The sequence below is a fragment of the Ranitomeya imitator genome, chromosome 1 (genome assembly GCF_032444005.1).
Source record: "Ranitomeya imitator isolate aRanImi1 chromosome 1, aRanImi1.pri, whole genome shotgun sequence".
Classification (NCBI taxonomy): Eukaryota; Metazoa; Chordata; class Amphibia; order Anura; family Dendrobatidae; genus Ranitomeya; species Ranitomeya imitator.
In genome coordinates this window covers 920,202,650-920,210,459 of record NC_091282.1, presented here as the reverse complement: position 1 = coordinate 920,210,459, position 7,810 = coordinate 920,202,650, and the positions used below count along the sequence as shown (strand labels likewise).

The window sequence follows — 7,810 nt, the reverse complement described above, 5'->3', positions numbered from 1 at the left end:
TTCGTCCCTGATAGGTGGACTAGTAAAGTTATCTCTGAACTTCATTGTTCGGTGCTGGCTGGTCATCCAGGAATCTTTGGTACCAGAGAGTTAGTGGCTAGATCCTTCTGGTGGCCATCTCTGTCACGGGATGTGCGTGCTTTTGTGCAGTCCTGTGGGATTTGTGCTAGGGCTAAGCCCTGCTGTTCACGTGCCAGTGGGTTGCTTTTGCCCTTGCCGGTCCCGAAGAGGCCTTGGACACATATTTCGATGGATTTCATTTCTGACCTTCCCGTTTCTCAAAAGATGTCGGTCATTTGGGTGGTCTGTGATCACTTTTCTAAAATGGTCCATCTGGTGCCCTTGGTTAAATTGCCTTCCTCCTCTGATTTGGTGCCTTTGTTCTTCCAGCATGTGGTTCATTTGCATGGCATTCCTGAGAATATTGTTTCTGACAGAGGTTCCCAGTTTGTCTCGAGGTTCTGGCGAGCCTTTTGTGGTAGGATGGGCATTGACCTATCTTTTTCCTCGGCCTTCCATCCTCAGACTAATGGCCAGACCGAACGAACCAATCAGACCTTGGAAACATATCTGAGATGTTTTGTTTCTGCTGACCAGGATGATTGGGTGTCATTTTTGCCGTTGGCTGAGTTCGCCCTTAATAATCGGGCCAGCTCGGCTACCTTGGTCTCTCCATTTTTCTGCAATTCTGGGTTCCATCCTCGTTTCTCTTCAGGACAGGTTGAGTCTTCGGACTGTCCTGGTGTGGATTCTGTGGTGGACAGGTTGCAGCAGATCTGGACTCAGGTAGTGGACAATTTGACCTTGTCCCAGGAGAAGGCTCAGCTTTTCGCTAATCGTAGACGCCGTGTGGGTCCCCGACTTCGTGTTGGGGATCTGGTTTGGTTATCTTCTCGTCATATTCCTATGAAGGTTTCCTCTCCTAAATTTAAACCTCGTTTTATTGGTCCGTATAGGATTTCTGAGATTCTCAATCCGGTGTCTTTTCGTCTGACCCTCCCAGACTCCTTTTCCATACATAATGTATTCCATAGGTCGTTGTTGAGAAGATACGTGGCACCTATGGTTCCATCTGTGGAGCCTCCTGCCCCTGTTTTGGTGGAGGGGGAATTGGAGTATATTGTGGAGAAAATTTTGGATTCTCGTGTCTCTAGACGGAAACTCCAGTATCTGGTCAAATGGAAGGGTTATGCTCAGGAGGATAATTCCTGGGTTTTTGCCTCTGATGTCCATGCCCCAGATCTTGTTCGTGCCTTTCATGTGGCTCATCCTGGTCGGCCTGGGGGTTCTGGTGAGGGTTCAGTGACCCCTCCTCAAGGGGGGGGTACTGTTGTGAATTCTGTGGCTGAATTCACTCCTGTGGTCACAAGTGGTATTGCAGCCTCTGGGCTTCCTCCCTCAGGTGTTTTGGTGAGCTCGTTGGCTGCCTTGCTATTTAACTCCACCTGAGTCTGTCTTCCTTGCTCCTTGTCAATGTTCCAGTGTTGGATCTGAGCTACTGCATCTTTCCTGTGGCCTGCTGCTCTGCTAGATAAGTGTTACTTTGTTTTTGTTTCCGTTTTTTCTGTCCAGCTGTGCTATTCTCTTTTGCTGGAAGCTCTGAGACGCAAAGGGTGCACCGCCGTGCCGTTAGTTCGGCACGGTGGGTCTTTTTGCCCCCCTTTGCGTGGTTCTGCTTTAGGGTTTTTTGTAGACTGCATAGTTCTCTTTGCTATCCTCGCTCTGTCTAGAATATCGGGCCTCACTTTGCTGAATCTATTTCATTCCTACGTTTTGTCTTTTCATCTTGCTAACAGTCATTATATGTGGGGGGCTGCCTATTCCTTTGGGGTATTTCTCTGAGGCAAGTCAGGCTTGTATTTCTATCTTCAGGCTAGTCAGCTCCTCAGGCAGTGCCGAGTTGCATAGGTAGTGTTAGGCGCAATCCACTGCTGCTTTTAGTTGTGTGAGGATAGGTTCAGGTATTGCAGTCTGCAGAGATTCCACGTCTCAGAGCTTGTTCTATTGTTTTTGGGTTATTGCCATATCACTGTATGTGCGCTGATTACTGCACACTGTGTTGCCTGATAGCACAGCATAACAGACTGGGCTGCCATTATTTTTCACGCTTTTCAGTTCGTTCACGCCCACAACGCCACGCCCTTCTTCTTCTCTTTCACTTTTCATGGTGCTGTAATGGCGGGAGTTTTGTCGGGAATTTTCGCGGCAAATGGCAATACACAGTTCTTTCATCAAATCACCGTTCAAGTACAATTCTGGCACAGTTCTTATGCGCACATGACCCGATTTTTCAGGCTTAAGTAGATCCTGTTCGTGACGCCAAAATTTGGAGCGCCCCCATTAAGGCAGTGGGTTACTCGGAGCGGGGCCCTTCGGTTCTCAAGGGGGATGTCACGATGGCTGACTCGGTCGGTGGCCCTAGGGGCATCCGTTGATAAAAAGGGAAAAGCTCTTTAAAGGGGAAATGTTCGTGACGCCACCTATGGTATTCGGTCAGGGTGACTGACGCTGCTTAGGGGTCCGCTGGGGTGATGTTATGGCAGCTAAATGGTATACCTTCCCACAGGTGAAGTATATCCCCAGGGCTTCCCGAAATGTAGGTGATGGATGGTGTGAGGCGCAGTGAAGAACGAGGACACAAGGGTGCAGTCTCTTTACCTTTTTACTGAAGGCTTAAGCGTCCTCAGTCCAGAGCACCAGACCACAGGGCAGGCAGAGTCCGGCCGGTCTGAAGGCAAATCCAGAGTCCCCTTATCCAAGTGGAAATCAGAAGCCTTCCTCTAGCGCCTGAGTGTTGTAGTCCCTCCCTGCTGTATTGTAGATATTAAGTTTCTTTCTCTCTGTCCTCCTGATGGATAGGATAGGACAAACCCATATGACTGATAGCCTGAGGCTTTTTACAGGGACCCTATGACGCCCCAGCCCCCACAAGTTGCCACCGTGCCTCCTGGGTATAAGGCCGGACAGCCAACATGGAATTAACTGTCCTGCCAGTCTCTGAAGTTAAGCATAGAGATCCTTACTCCCTCGGTGTTCTGGCTACAGGAATCCTGCGCCTCAGAAAGGAGGCAGCCTTTTACAGGGCAGAACTCCTTCTGGTTTCCTCTCCTTTTGCTATGACTTCGTTTCTCACTCACTACAAGACAATTCCCTTCTGATGTCTCTTTCTTAGGATGCTGCCGCACATGTGGCAGGCGCAGCTCCGTGGACCCTTGTCCTCCGCAGACCTCAGTCTGCCTCTGGCTCCCTCTCTCTCCAGCCAGCTTATCCTTTCTTCCTATCCAGACTATCAGTTTTACCTAGTTGGGAAGAGTGCCCTAATAGATAGAAGCATGGCTCCCCCTGGCGGCCTGGAGTGTGAAGTGTGTTGTGTGGTTTGTGATACCTGGTCGGGTGATCTCCTTTATTGCCTTCAGACGTAACACCACTCCCCCTGATGGAAGAGCGACATTACTGCAATGACCAGGACCCTGGGGCACTGCAGTTCTCCTCCTAGTGTGGGTCTAGAAGGGCGGACAGTCAGTACTCATTTTTGGCCAAGATGACTGCAACGTCAAAATCATAGGAAAGGCAGTGGTTCATAAAGTCAGCCATGTGTGCCAAGCTCCCTACAACGAACAATTCCCGTCTCCACCATGATTACTACTCTTTGTCTCCTCCTTCAACCCTTCCTCCTCATTCCTAACCTCAACCAAAGCACATAGGATAGACAGGACAAAGCTTGTGTGGGTACTAGCCTCTGTTGCTGTAGAAACCAGCTCCTATTTCTTCTCAGCCTACACCTCATCATTCTTACCCAATCTGCTCTGAGCAAATGAGATGAGGCTGGGCTGAGTAGTATCCCCATGTCTCATGTCTTTCTCCATCTCCACCTGGTATGCATGCAAAGATTTAGCTTTATTTGTGAGTAGCGATTGTTAAAGTAAGCAAAGAAGCAAAGTCATGTCAGACATCCATGCCCACTTTTCAGTCATCCATGCCCAGCTGGTATTCAACAACTGTCCTCTGGTGCTAACAAAGCCTTGTCAGCATGTGCAGTGTGGAATTGCACACCAGTCAGTGATTTGGCACTTGCATGCACTGCTACAGCACTGAGTGTCAGCATCTGTAGGTAACTTTCAGAAATGGGCGCTGATGCCCCATACCTTGACCAGAAGCCCTGGCAAATCTGGGTAGGTTTTCAGAAATTGCTTAACTACCAAGTTGAGTATTTGGGGCCAACCATGCTAAGTGTGTGAGCTTGTTAGGTTATGGCCAGGGCCGGCCCGAACGTATAGGTGAACTAGGCGGCCGCCTAGGGCGCCGACCCAAAGGGGGCGCCAGAGAAAAAATAGAAAAAATTAAAGTTTTAGGGATGGAAAGAAAAGTGTACATAAATTTTTTTACCATAAATTTAAAAGAAAAACCGTTGAGCTTCAATTTACACATGGAAAGGAGGCGCTAAACTACGGACGTGAGTCGTTTGCATCGTCTGCTGACAGGTGTTTGATCCCGCGCGTTTATTTTGCTCCTAAGTTTTCAAATGTTAGCAAAGCAAAGCAAACAATCAAAAATGCACACTTAGCACACACTACACTAAGGGGACGCCCGAGAAAAAAAAATATGTATACTTAAAAGGTAGGTGTACCATATGGCCTATTTATACGTAGTTTGAACTTTAGGTACTAGGTACTAGTTGGCGATTATATTGATAGATGTCATCAGCAGTCGATGCGGCTAGTGGGAGGAGTCTGTTTTGACGCATTGGCGTGGACTGCCTGGCTGGACTGCCAGTCAGGCCAGCTAAGGCAAGGGAGATAGATAGTATCTACGTTTTTTGCATATCGGCGCGCGTGATTATAATATTTTTGAGGCATACCTCTACTGTTTGCATGCTTTATCATGTGAGCCATTGCTGTTATTTTTTATATTCATTAGATTCATTGTTCCATGAGGTTTCATGAATGCAAATAGAAAATAGGAGGTTTTTAGTAAATTTTTGGCCTAGGTTCTAAAGTGTTAGGCGCTGCGAGGTAGGTATATTGTTTTGATTTTCACAAATATTGGAAACATTGGAAATTGTTAAAGAAATTTGTGGTTTTTGTCTTAAAAGTAAAATCGTATTATATAGTGTTCAGATAACAATTTTAGTCGGCACGTTAACTTTTAGGTAAATGCTGTGTGTTGTAACGAGTCATGGCTGGTAAGAAGAAAAAACTTTCAGGGTTTCAGAACCGTAAAAGAAAAGTTGAGGAGGAGAAATCACTTTAAAAAATCAAAGGGTCATTTTTAAAATATCTAAGCAATAGAAATGAAGACCCGGAATTCCAAACGTTGGAACAACAGGCTTCTGTTGCCTCTGAAATATCGAATGTGGAAATAGAATTTGTTTCTCATGCTGAAAATAGTGAACTACAACCATCAATATCTGGTGGTAGATCTGATCAAAGTACCAGTACTGACATGGAGGCAGGTACATCTATAGAAATACTACGCAAAGACTATTCGGACGATCCCGCTATGTGGACCATAATCAATGATGACTTACGCCTACATGTAGTAAAACTCGGCCCCACACAAGTTAAAGATTTCGATTTTCCTTTGGACACTAATCATAGAAAATTTTCTTGTGTTCACTATAAACGTCGTCTTGTCAATGGTGAAAGTTTTGAACGCAATTGGCTAACTTATTCTATTCAGAAAAATTCAGTTTTTTGTTTTTGCTGCACGTTGTTTCCAGACTCATCACTTCAACTAGGAGTCATCAAACGCTCAGCCTTAGGTACTGATGGTGTAAATGACTGGAAAAACATATCTGCTATTTTAGCCAGCCACGAAAAAAGCAAAGATCACATGATTAGCTTTCAAAAATGGAAGGAACTCGAAAATAGACTTAAGATGAACAAGACCATTGATGAAGAACACTTACGCAAAATTGAAGAGCAAGAAAAATACTGGCATCAAATTTTAGAAAGGTTGATAGCTCTAGTGAGGGTACTAGGTACGCAAAACTTAGCGTTCAGTGGATCAAATGATGCATTGTTTGCATCTAATAATGGGAACTTTTTGAAATTTGTGGAGTATTTGGCTATGTTCGATCCCGTCATGTGTGAGCACATTCGGAAAATCCGGGACAAAGAGATTCATGCACATTATTTGGGAAAAACAATACAGAATGAGATGATTCAACTGCTAAGTAATGGTATTCAGGAAAAGATTCTTGAAGATGTCAAAACTGCAAAATACTTTTCTGTAGTGCTGAATTGTACTTTAGACGTGTCTCATGTTGAACAAATGACTATCATTGCTCGGTTTGTTTCCACATCAGAAGACAAAAGTTTGAAATTAAAGAGCACTTCTTGGGATTCATTCCTGTTCTTGATACAACTGGAGGTGGTTTGACAGCCGCTGTCTTGAACAAATTTGAAGAACTGTCGCTCTCTGTGGACAACTTACGAGGGCAAGGCTACGACAATGGGAGCAACATGAAGGGAAAAAACATTGGACTACAAAGACGAATTTTGGACATAAACCCACGTGCATTCTTTGTGCCTTGCAGCTCCCATTCTCTAAACTTAGTCGTCAACGATGCCGCTAAATGTTGTTTTGGAGTGACAACTTTTTTCCTGTTAGTTCAAAATCTCTACGTATTTTTCTCTTCGTCAACTCAGCGTTGGGAAGTACTCGTGCGTCATTTGCCATCTCTGACTCTAAAACCTCTAAGCGAAACAAGGTGGGAAAGTAGAATTGATGCTCTGGCTCCCCTCCGTTACCAATTGAGCGAAGTCCATGATGCCCTAATGGACATAGCAGAAAATATTAGTCTCACAGGAAGCTCTGGAAATGTCTCCCGGCTAGAAGCTCAAGGTCTTGCTAAACAAGTTGGAACCGTTTCTTTTGTTACATCTGTTCTAGTATGGTTCAACATTTTGTACGAAATCAATTTGACAAGTTACTTCAGTCATAAGAATTCGATTTAGCTGCTGTTACTCAACACCTGTCAAACAAAGAAATATCTGCAATCATTAAGAAGCGATGAAGAGTTTGAGAAGCTGTTAGTTGATGCGAGGGAAATCGCAGAAGAGCTTGGCATACCAGCTAATTTTGAGTCAAGTTCTGCGCCAAAACGTAAAGAAAAAAAACAGACAGTTCTCTTATGAAGGGAAAGATGAGCCCATAAGAGATGAGAAACAGAGTTTCAAAATTAACTTTTACGTTGCGATCTTAGATACTGCTATAAATTCAGTTGATGAGCGGTTCACTCAGCTGAAAGAAATGGAATTGAAATTTGGATTTTTGTACCACATCCGTTCACTTGAGGGAAAACCAAGCAAATTTGTTCTTGATAAGTGTAAAGCTCTGGAAAAGTCTCTTACACACAACGAAGTAAAAGACATCGATGCCATAGAGCTATGTGGTGAACTGCAGGCAATGTCAAGACGTGTTCCAGAAAATTCATCACCAAAAGATGTTCTGGAACTTTTGCTTAAATCTGACTTGAAAGAAAGTGTCCCCAACCTGGTGGTGGCTCTAAGAATTCTTTTGACTCTGCCTGTGTCCGTGGCCTCAGGAGAGAGAAGCTTCTCAAAACTAAAACTAATTAAAACATATTTAAGGCAAATATGACGCAAAAGAGGTTGGTTGGGTTGGCAACAATTTCGATAGAATCTGAAGTTGCTAAACAATTTAATCTCGGTGACTTAGTGTCATCCTTTTCCAAAAAAATAGGCAAGGAAACAAACATTTTAATTACCTATGGTCGTTTTTGTTTTGTGTTATTGATTACTTTGTATATATTTGTCCTATACAACTTCTCAGAAGATTAAAGAGT

At 44.4% G+C, this 7,810-nt stretch overlaps 1 pseudogene; it reads left to right on the top strand.

Annotated features, from left to right (window-relative positions):
* The first annotated feature begins 5,877 nt into the window (after window positions 1–5,877).
* Window positions 5,878–7,605, top strand: LOC138650775 (uncharacterized; annotated as a pseudogene).
* The last annotated feature ends 205 nt before the right edge of the window (window positions 7,606–7,810 follow it).